General features: G+C 44.9%; 1 long non-coding RNA gene across 1 annotated transcript; it reads right to left on the bottom strand.

The window, feature by feature from the left end:
- Positions 1-7,037: 7,037 nt before the first annotated feature.
- Positions 7,038-8,534, bottom strand: LOC115303606. The gene is made up of 3 exons (XR_003914147.1): positions 8,490-8,534; positions 7,511-7,726; positions 7,038-7,267 (listed from the first exon to the last, which is right to left on the bottom strand). It is a non-coding gene; the product is annotated as an uncharacterized LOC115303606 (long non-coding RNA).
- Positions 8,535-11,727: the final 3,193 nt, after the last annotated feature.

Below are 11,727 nucleotides of genomic sequence, written 5' to 3'. Positions count from 1 at the left end.
CCCTGGAGCCTTGACAGTAAAATCAGGGACTAGCCTTGGGGGACTCCAGCACAGTGGATTAGCAGGCAAAGGCTTTGAAGGTAACTTTGACCTGCAGCTTTATGGGTGCAGCTGAATGAAATTACCCCAATTTCATGTGGGTACAGAGTACAAGATAGTCACCTTTTGGCTTCTGATTATTTGTGCTAAGTGATGTAAGGTTGGCCATCCCGGATCCTGATAGTCTACTTTGTTTTAAACTACATTTAAGGCCACAGAGGGAAGTATGGAAGGATTTTATTTATGGCCTGCCCACAGGGTCCTAGAATTATTCTTACTACACAGTCTCAAGTTGGCTCTGGGTTGTACATTTATTGAGTCAGCCCTGACCTCTGATCTCAGAGGCCCACTGTGGGATTAGCCACATAGGCGTGGTGGATGTCGTACAGATAAAAAGGACAAGGACCCTTTATGTGGCGGAAATACCAATGTGGATAAAAAGAATCGATGGAATTATTAGAAACCTAAAGGATAGGTTTAATGTATCTATCAAGGTGTCTTGAACATTGTGTCTTTAAAATCAGATTTAGGGAATCAAGGAGACATGCAGAGCATGTGAGATGCAAGTCTTGGTCGTATAGTGAGAAAAATCAGCAAGAAAGAGAAAGAAAAAAGAAGGAAGTTCTGTTGACTGAGCTGGAGAAAAAGATAAGATTTTCTTAGAGAAAGGATTGAGTTCTTAAGGGCCTTACTTGAGATATAGTAAAAGAAAAATGAAATGTCTCCCCATCAAGTGCTTTTAAGGACTGAACTAGAAAAGAGCAGAATATTCATTTCTTCTGGGAAAAATATATGAACAGACACTTTTCAAAAGAAGACATCCAGATGGCAAACAGACACATGAAAAAATGCTTAACATCACTCATCATCAGGGAAATACAAATCAAAACCACAATGAGATACCACCTCGCACCAGTCAGAATGGTTAACATTAACAATTCAGGCAATGGGGCGCCTGAGTGGCTCAGTTGGTTGGGTGATGGAGTTCGGCTCAGGTCATGATCTTATGGTTTGTAGGTTCGAGCCCCGTGTTGGGCTCTGTGCTGACAGCTCAGAGCCTGGAGCCTGTTTGGGATTCTGTGTCTCCTTTTCTCTCTGACCCTCCCCACTCATGCTCTGTCTCACTTTGTCTCTCAAAAAATAAAAAAATTAAAACAGCAACAACAACAAAACACAATTCAGGCAACAACAGATATCGGCAATGACATGGAGAAAGGGAACTTTTTGCATTGTTGATGGGAGTGCAAACTGGGGCAGCCACTCTGGAAAACAGTATGGAAGTTCCTCAAAAAATAAAAAATAGAACTGCCCTACGTCCCGGCAATTGCACTACTAGGTATTTATACAAGGAATACAGGTGTGCTTTTGTTGAAGGGGCACATGCATGACAATGTTTGTACTGGTACTATCAACAATAACCAAAGTATGGGAAGAGACCAAATGTCCATCTACAAATGAATGAATAAAGAAGAAGTGATTTATATATATTTGAACTATTACTCAGCAATCAAAAAGAATAAAATCTTGCCATTTGCAACTACATGGATGGAACTAGAGGGTATTATGCTAGGACAAATTAGTCAGAGAAAGATAAATACTATGACTTCACTCCTATGTGGAATTTAAGATACAACACAGATGAACATAGAAGGGAAGCACAAATAACATAAAAACAGGGAGGGGGACAAAACATAAGAGACTCTTAAATATAGAGAACAAACAGAGTTGCTGGAGGGACTGTGGGTGGGGGGATGGCTAAATGGGTAAAGGGCATGAGGACGACACTTGTCGGGATGAACACTGGGTGTTATATGTAGGGGATGAATCACTGTATGCTCTTGCATTATTGCACTGTATGCTAACTAACTTGGATGTAAATTAAAAAGTAGAGAGAGAGGTAAACCAAGACACAGACTCTTAACTATAGAGAACACACAGATGGTTACCGGAGGGGAGATGCGTGGGAGGAGGGCTTAATTAGATACTGGGAGCCCTTGTAATGAACACCGGGTGTTGCATGGAAGTGTTGAATCTCTGTATTGTACACGTGAAACTAAGATTACACGGTGTGTAAACTAACTGGGATTGAAATAAAAAGTAAAAAAAAACGGAAAAAGTATTCATTTCTGGATCAGAGGATGAATGGGGCCGATTTAATAAGGATGCAAAGCCGAGTGAGGCCGCTAGAGGGAGCCTGGAAGGGGGAACCCAGTGCAGACAGGGGTTTGCACAGCGTGAGCGAGGAAAGGACCTGTTCAGGGAGGAGCAGCACTGCGATCATTGTTAGGTTAGTTTCAGAGGGACAGAGTTGTTTAGGAGTGAGGGGTGGGGGCGGTATTGCCCAATGCCCTGAGGGGGATGCCCAGGAATTTGTGGTCAGGACCCCTCCTGCTTCCCGAGTAGTGAGAAGATGAAATACACACTAAGGGGAATTCATGCAGGAAAGAAATAGATCTAGTCACATCTGAGTTAAATTAGGACTACTGGGAGCATTATTCCAATTTTTTAAATATCACAAGATGACAGAAATGTCTTAAACGCCCTACTTTAAGAGAAGAGATGGTAGTCATGCTCCCCACCCTCTAGTGGTAAACTGAATACCCAAATTAACCTCTGCATGGGACACAGGAGGCTGCTGTCGCTGAGGGCTGGCCTTTTCCATCTTGAATCCTTATTAAGGGTTCTCCCCCCTCCCCCCAAAAAAACCCCCACAAGATTGTTGTGCGCTAGGTTCTGGGCACATACTTGCTCTGGGGCCTGAGAACATGCTGCTGCTTCTAAGTTTAGTTGGTGTGATGCTGGTTCCATAGTAATATTCTGGGTGCTTGTTACTCTGACTTTGAGAAAGAGGGACCAGTCTACCACTTGGGGGTAGATTAAGTTAACTTTGGAGGTGCTGGAGAAGCTGTTTACATTTAAGAGGGAAGACAAGGATGCAGCCAGTCCCCTGCCTCCAGGCATAACAGCCTTGCACCGGACTGGGGGTGGGGGGGGAGTGGGGACACTCCCCAGGCTCAGGCTCTCCACCCTCCTCATCCTCACCAGGCTTGAGGCCCCAGTCCATCTTGCTGTCACACCTTAGAGGTCTGAGAGGAGGCTCCCCCCAGGCCAGGGAGAGGACAGAGCACGTTCCTAACCCCGCCCCACACTTTGGGAAGCTGAAGTTGCAGGGAGAGTGTGTGCACCTACCCTTCCCTTCACACCCCGACCTCATTCTGCGGAACAGTTGGAGCAGCACAGAGAACACTCTCCTCAGCCCATCCCAAGAGGTCCCAGGGTGTTGTTGGGTGGGGAGGCCCCACCGGATGCGGGAAATGGGGAACTGACCTTGTGGCCGATGGGTGAGCTTTAGGAACGGGGATGTCCAGGCAAATGGACAAAGCTAGGTGCCTTTGGAGTGATGCCTTCTGGCTAAGAATGAGCGGGACAGGTCATGGGAAAGGGAAGAATTTTGGACTTTTGATTTTCTTGCATTTTGACATAAAAGAAAAGTATATTTAAATTTTGTTTTTTGTCACTTTTGAAAATTAGGAGGGGGTTTAGGTTCAAATTTTGAGTACTTCTTGGTTGCTAGAATTGAGTTATTTGCTATTTTTTGGTACCAGGTAGTGTTTATTTTGTAACATGTCGGTGAGTTGTACTGAGCAATGGCACTGAGCCAACTGGAGAGAGGAGACCGAGTTTCTGTCGTCTTGGAGTTAAGTTCAGTCCTATCTGGATCCAATTGAGAGGACTGGGGGGTGATAGTGAACCGGCCACCCCACTGATTCCCAGAGGATATACAAAGAATCATGATGAGAACTTGTTACTTCATTTCCTTCATCTGAAAATGGGGATAACATTTTTGTTTGTTTGTTTGCAAGGATTAAGTGAGCAAATACGTACAAATAGTATTTCCCTGTTTCTGGTTTGGAAATCTATTTCTTATTTCCTCCTTTCACATAGCAGGCACTATAAAAATCAGTGGTGCATATATTTTGGCCACTTTGTAGGTCAGGAATGGCCACATATCTGTGACGCGGAGACTGCTCTGATGCATGGCTTGCCTTCTCCTCCCCGCTGCCCCTTCCACTCCTGTCTTTCCAGCCACACCGGTGGTCGCTTGCAGATCCTAGGTCCACCTGTTCAGCCAAAAGGGTTGAGAGAAGAGAAGGATACTTTATGTTGAGGGCTTTCCCCTTTAAAAGCCCCCTCCTCACAAGAGGAGCAAGTTGGAGAGAACACTTCCCAGCCTGTTTTCCCGTGTATTGCTTACTCTCCTTTGGGGCAAGAGTAGGTGATCTTATGGGTGTGAACCCCAGAGTAGCCCATCCAGCCCTGTCTCTTGTTCAGTCTGTGAATCGGGGCTGAGGTGGGGTGGGGTGGGGTGGGAGTAGGGGGATGGGGTCAGAGTGGATGGCCCCTTTGGTCTCGAGTCTCCTATTCAGTTTTAACTGAGAGCCCTGCATTTTGGGTTTATAGAACATCTGTCCAGCCACTAGTAAGGTGGATACTTTGACAATTATGTAATGACTTTCACATCATTTTTTGTATGATCTGAAGTGGAAGGTCAGAAGAATGAGTCTAGGGCTTTTAGGCTCCAAGACACTTAAATTTTTCTAAGCAAATTTCAAGGAACTTCTTCTCCAATTCTTTCTGAAACTTCGGAATCTCTCACCACCTTCCTCTGTCATTTTGGCAAGAATTTATGCCTCGTCTCAAGAATTTGTGCCTGGCAAGAATTTATGAGAAATATAGAACTTTCCATCTAGGCTGGATGATGTTTTTGGTGGGGTTGTGATTGTGTCTTTGTATTGGAGGGGAGGGAGGGTAACTAAGGAAAGTGGGCAGTCGGACACTTTCTGTACGAGGAAAAAGCGAAAGAAGGAAGGAAGGATGGAGATGATTTTATCTGCACCCAGCTGTGAACACAGTTCGAGTTTTCCCTGGGCCGGGGAGCACCTGGCCTGCGTTGCTGTGGGTCCATCACTCTGTTGATCTTCCGACTACATTTTTTATATGTCTTGGGGTTTGGGGGTAGGACAATAGACATCAGAGGTGGCTCCTGAGTTGGAAAAACTTAGTCACCCACCTGTCTTTCTTTAATCACATGCAGAACACTTCACTTCTGACAATTCTGGTTACCAGTGCATGTGAGTTTTCTCCCACCAAGCAACTCTGTGACACCAACTGGGTGTCCTACAATTCATCTCAGCTCTGCCACTACCTGGAGGTCAGCTCCCACAGAGAAAGGGCTCAGTCCCACAAGACTGTCCCCCTTCAGATGCCAGGCGCAAGTCGAGGTTGTCACCTGTTCTGACTGATCGGTTATAAACCATAAATTATAAATTATAAATCAGAGCTTCCCATGATCTTTCCCTTGGGTTCAATTAATTTGCTATAGCGGCTCACAAAACTCAGGGAAATGCTTACATTTATCAGTTTATGAAAAGATATGGTAAAGGATACAGATGAACAGTCAGACAACGAGATACCCAGGGCAGAGTCCGGGAGGACCCTGAGGACAGGCGCTTCTATCTCAGTGGAACTGGGTGGTGTCACCCGCCTGTTGGGTGGATGTGTTCACCAACCTGGACACTCTTAGAACCTCGCAGTACTGGGATTTTATGGAGACTTTATCACATGGGCTCGATCAATGATTAACTGTTTCCAGTCCCTCTTCCTTCTCCAGTGAAGTAGGGGGTAGGACTGAAAATTCCAAGCTTCTCATCATGGCTTGGTCTTTCTGGCGGCCAGCCTTCATCCAGGAGCCTCCGAGAGCCCACTGGAGTCACCTCATTAGAGCAAAAGATGCTCAGGGTGCCTGGGTGGCTCAGTTGGGTTAAGCATCCGACTTCGGCTCAGGTCATGATCTCATGGTTTGTGGGTTTGAGCCCCGGGTCAGGCTCTGTGCTGACAGCTCAGAGCTTGGAGTCTGCTTTGGGTTCTGTGTCTCCCTCTCTCTGCCCCTCCCCCATATGCATTCTCTCTCTCTCTCTCTCTCTCTCTCTCTCTGTCTGTCTCAAAAACAAATAAATATTAAACAAAAAAAGAACAAAAGATGCTCCTGCTGCTCTTACCACTTAAGAACTTTCAAGAGTCTTAGGATCCCCGTCTCAAGAATGTGTCAAAGACCAAATATTAGGACAAGGGTGCTTCTAGTGTGCTTATCACTTAGGAAATTACACGGGTTTTGGAGCTTTGTGCCAGGTACAGGCGAGCAGAGACCAATATATATTTTCTATTATCTCATAGTTTCCTTCCTGCCATCCTATCTTCCTTTGAATGGGCAATCTTCCTTCCATTTGTAAGATCAGGAGAGATTTTTATTTTCCTAGTCTCTTCTTTCCCCACTGGGTCCCCTATGCCTTTATGGTGAAAACTGGCCAGGGTTTGGCACATATTAGGTAGATGAGTCTGGCATATAGTAGGCACTGGATGGATGTGTGGTGGGTGGGTAAACGGGTAAACTCCATCCTCCCTGAGGTGAAGCTGAAGTCTTGGCAGATGGGAATGTAGAGGAAGAAAGGTTGAGAGGAGAGGGCACAGGATGGGACCCTGGGAGCACAGAGTGCGTAGTCAGAAAACATGCCAGGGAAGAAATGGGGGGCTTGGAGAACCAGCAGAGCGCAGCACGTTGTAAGGTCAGTGCGGGGAAAGTTTCTGGGAGGGGTGTGTCTGGTTCTGCAGAGACTGTGAAGAGAGAAGGAACCGGAAATAGCCAGCGGGTTTGCTGCTGTCAGTGATGTTGGGGGGAGCAGTTGCCGCAGGCTGGAGGGTGTGAAAATGCAGATGTGGGGTGAGGAGTGCAGGAGGGTGAGGGAGCATGTAGGCAGGGGTCGTGATGAGGAGGTGAGGCAGCTTCGGGGCGTCAAGACCTCACAGGATATTTTGGGATGTGGAGACTTGGAGAGGTTTGAAAGCTGAGGAGGGGAGGTTTAAAATTAGAGTGACAGGGTAACTCAGGAAGAATCCTAGTGGAGTGCCCCCCCACCCCCAACAAAGCCACCGCAGTGCCAGACCAGGATGCGACGCTTTAATGACGGATGTGGGGAGCTGAGAGATGGTGGTCTGGGTGCGCAGGGTTTGGGTTTGGCCAGGACTGGGCCTTGTTATCCTTAGGGCCTTAGGACTTCATAGGCATGAGGTAGTAGGCTTTTCAGATAGCTCATGGTTTCTTTCACTGTTTTGTCCAGATTCTTCCTGATTTTATGGCCCAGCTTGGCCAGTTTTCCTTCTGTGGTGGTTGCTGGGGAACATTGGGAGAGAAATGTCAAGGTAAGGTTAGTCCTCTCACGCCTCCCCCATGATCCTCAGTGCTGGCACAGGTAATCAGTGGATCCTCCGACTCTCATTTCCCTTTAATTCTTGTTCCCCTTCAGCTTCCTTTCTCTTTCCAACTCAACTTTCTCCCCCAAGGCAGTGTCTGGTCCCTTCCTTTTCTGTTGAATGCCCTCCTTCCCGGCTTCTTCCCCTTGGCCCTGGCTCCTACCTGCCCTGGGAGTGAGCTCGGTAGTCTCTTCTGACTGGGAGGATGGGGTGTCTTCCTGGGGGATGGGGTGAAGCAGCTCGGCCCTTTGATGCTTTGGTCTCCTGGTGGATTTGATCATATCATCCTCTGCAAAAACCAGCTCTTCTATGGAGATGAGAGATTCCTCAGAAAGGTTTTCAATGGAGACCTGGTCCTTTTCAGATATCAGCTGAGCAGCTGGGACCAAGGAGATGGAATGAGGGGCAGAGAAAGAGTTCATGGTAAGAGACAGCCAGCCAGTTCTATGCCACATCTTTTAACATGTAGAGGGTGTCAGGGTTGCGTCATTGTCCAGTCAGTATAGACCAGAAGTGAGATCCTCTACCAGCATCCAAATCTACAAGCACCTGAAAGGCACATCCCCGATTCTGAATACCATTGAATAGGGATTCCATTTCGAGCAAAGTCACCTTCCCAATGGAAAGAGATTAACTATGCAAACACCCGACCCATTGTCTGTTGCATAGAACAGGTTCAATAAATACTGGATCTTTTTTCTGAATTGTGGGTATTGTTTGAGTCTGCCTTCTCTGGTAAATTAGGGAAGCTAGCCTGGGATTGAACTGTGATTATGGATAATCTACAAAGCAGGATCCTGTGATATTCATGACTTTGAGGCAGTGGGGGAGCTGGGACCGATGAGCCCCTCCAGCATCCTCCCCTCAGGGTGAGCTGAAACTCCCTACCTGCTAGCATTTGGGTATGAGACGTAGTTCCTACCCCCATCTTCAATGATTACCCAGGATGAAGTGATGTCCACACTGTTCCTGGCCCCCACACCCCCGCCATGTTGGCCAATGAGTGCAGCAGAAAAGGATTAAGGTCCAACGCCAGGAGGGATGGTCTCTGCTCTACTTCTTCCTCAGGTGGAGAATTTATCATTTACTGGACAATCTTACTACCACCAACTTCCTCTAAAGGATGCCAACATGAGACTTACGGCACTTATGGGCTGAGCCTCCAAGTGGATCTCATCTTGTGGCTCTGAAAAATAAGAGGTTAGAGTTTCTAGAGGTCTTAAGACATTTAACGTGTGAGATGCTTGTATGCACCCCCTCCTGCCCCAGCATTTCCACCTTCCTTATCCTGTTCTCTGTCTTAGCACTCCTAACACACTCTGTAATTTGTTTAACATGCTAATGATCGGTTTCTTTCTCCTAGAGTGAAATCTCACTGATGACCGAGGTCTCTGTATTTTGTTAGTGTATCTCAGGTGCCTAGAGCTGTGTGTCTGGCACAGAGTAGGTGCTCAATAAATAGCTGTTGAATGAATGTGTGTGTATGTCTTGCGCTCACTGTTACAGAGGGAGGCCGGGAGGCCCAGAGGAGGACAGAGTCTCTGCCCAGGGTGTCCGGCATCCTCAGAGGCTGGAATCTAATCTGAATCTGTTAACACATAGTCCACCATGATTTGGGTCCAGTTGGTTTCTCTGGCCCTGGCTCCAGAATTTCTAGGGTGCAGGGTTCCTGGGGTCATGAGTCCTAGTTCCCTGCCTCAGTCACCCCCTCAGTCACCCCGACTATGCACTTTCGGTTATGCATCTCCACACAGCACATTACAAGGATTAAGGAGAGGTCTTCCTAGGGTTGAGGACTTTCCAGGCAACAGCTCGGTGACCTCTGGGGAACAAAGAGGAGTGTGACAGAAACCAGACTCACCATTAAGGATGGCGAGAGAGGTGGAGGTAAGGTGGCCAGCAGCAGGATGGCAAAGAAGTTCATGGTGGACCTGTAGCAAGATCCATCTTCCCTGGGGAGGCTGCTTAATGTTGCTGAGGAAGCAGCCCAGCAGAGGCTTTATTTATCTTGGGGCAGGATTGGGCTCTGGGGAACCTGGTTTAGGACTGGAGCTGGGGGCACTCCAGTTTCCTATTCTGAATATATTTGTTTTTGGGAACTGGAGCTTCTGGGAAACCAGTTAACAGGAAAGTAAGGTCCCTAGCATTTCCCCGGCGTGGGCCATGCCAAAGGTGTGTCAGCCCCAGGCTCCATCTCTGGAAGTCCTTGGAATAACTAAGTGGGTGTGAGTTTCTCTCCTTCATGGTACTCATTATCGGTATAATTTCCTTTTTATTTGTGTGATCAATTAATATCTATCTGCCTCAGGAGCATGGAACTTCCAAGATGGTGGGACTGTGTTCGGCTTGGCATTGTTTTCCCAGCACCTAGAAAGGAGCTGGTACATAGTAGGCCAGAATGCATCAGGAGGGTGAATGAATACAGGAAGGTAGCTGCAGATAAAACCCCTGTCAGTCCAGGGATGAAGGAGTGCAGCTGTTACGGGAGTTCTGACTACATTTCAGGCACTGTCCTGAGTTTGTTCATATGGGATATTTTGCCTAATTCATCATGGTTGTGAAGCATGTGTGATTCATCAGGCAGGGAAAACGATACTCACAAAGGTGAAGTGACACATAAGGTCACATATCTGGGTGAATTTGAACCCTCCAAACTCTATGCCTGCTACAGGTAAGGTCTGGTGGCTCCAGAAGTGGGTGACATGGAGCAGTGAGATGCCCAAAGAGCCACGTGAGAGGTGGTGGGGGAGGCACCCACGACCGGGGCCTGGTTCTGGGCCTAGGGCTGAACTAATTGATCTCCTGTGCCCCCCTCAGGTTGGAATTTTTAAAAAGCTTTTTATTTAAGTTCCAGTTAGTTAACATGCAGTGTAATATTAGTTTCAGGTGTACAGTGTAGTGATTCCATGCTTCCATACATCACCCCGTGCTCATCACAAGTGCCCTCTCTAACCCCCATTACCGATTCCCCCTCCCCTCTGGTAACCATCAGTTTGTTCTCTGTTGTTAAGAGTCTGTTTCTTGGTTTGCCTTTCCCTCCACTTCTCATTTAACCCCCTTTGCTTGCTTGTTTTGTTTCTTAAATTCCACATTGAGTGAAATTATATGGTATATCTTTTCTCTGACTTATTTTGCTTAGCATAATATACTCTAGCTCCACCCATGTTGTTGCAAATGGCAAGAATTTTTTATGGCTGAGTATATATACAATGAAATATTATATATAATATTGTATTTATATATTTTATAAATGAACATATATATAATGTATACATATCCATCATGTATATATAATATATATAGTATAATATATAGTGTATATATACACACACACAATGGACATATATACATTTATATATAAAATATATAAATACATTATTATGTATAGTATACATAGTATATATAATACATATAAATACAATATATACAGTGTATAGTATGTATATAGTATATATAATATATAATATTATGTATTATACCATATAATACATACAAATATACATAATATATAAATAAAACATATAGTATTGTATTTATATTGTATATATAATATATAAATATAATATGTAGCATTATATACTATAGAATATATAGTATATAATATGTAACACACACTATATATACTAGAGTATATATAATACACACTATATATACTATATATACTCTATATGCATTATATACTATATATTATATATACTATGTATATTATATATAATATTGTATTTATATATTCTATATACGTATCTATACTATATAGATACTATATAGTATATACACACTATATATACTATATAGTATATAGTATCTATATGTAATATATAGTATATAGTGTATAGTATATAGTATATAGTGTATAGTATATAGTATACACTGTATAGTATCTATATATAGTATATAGTATATATAGTGTATACTATAGTATCTATATATAGTATATAGTGTATACATAGTATAGTATATAGTATATAGTATATAGTACAATATACACACACACACACACACACACACACACACACACACCATGTCTTCTTTATCTGTTCATCAATTGATGGACACTTGGGGCTGTTTCCACAATTTGGCTATTGTAGATAATGCTGCTATAAACATTGGGGTGTATGTATCCCTTTGAATTCGTATTTTTGTATTCTTTGGGTAAATACTAGGTTGGAATTTTTGGTAATCTCTCTGGACATGTTTTGGGATCATCTTATGGAAGGAGGGGTGTGGCCGTACCCTGTGACTGAAGCTGCTGTCTTCAGCAAGGGGCGCGGCTTGCTGGGCATGGGGTTCCCCTTGAGGGTAAGGTCCCACCTGCAGACTGAAGAGAGCTCTGGACTCTGTCCACCAAGGCGAAGCCTTCTCCCCCCCCCCCTCCCCCGG

The sequence above is a fragment of the Suricata suricatta genome, chromosome 10 (genome assembly GCF_006229205.1).
Source record: "Suricata suricatta isolate VVHF042 chromosome 10, meerkat_22Aug2017_6uvM2_HiC, whole genome shotgun sequence".
NCBI lineage: Eukaryota > Metazoa > Chordata > Mammalia > Carnivora > Herpestidae > Suricata > Suricata suricatta.
This window is presented reverse-complemented; position numbering and strand designations above follow the sequence as displayed.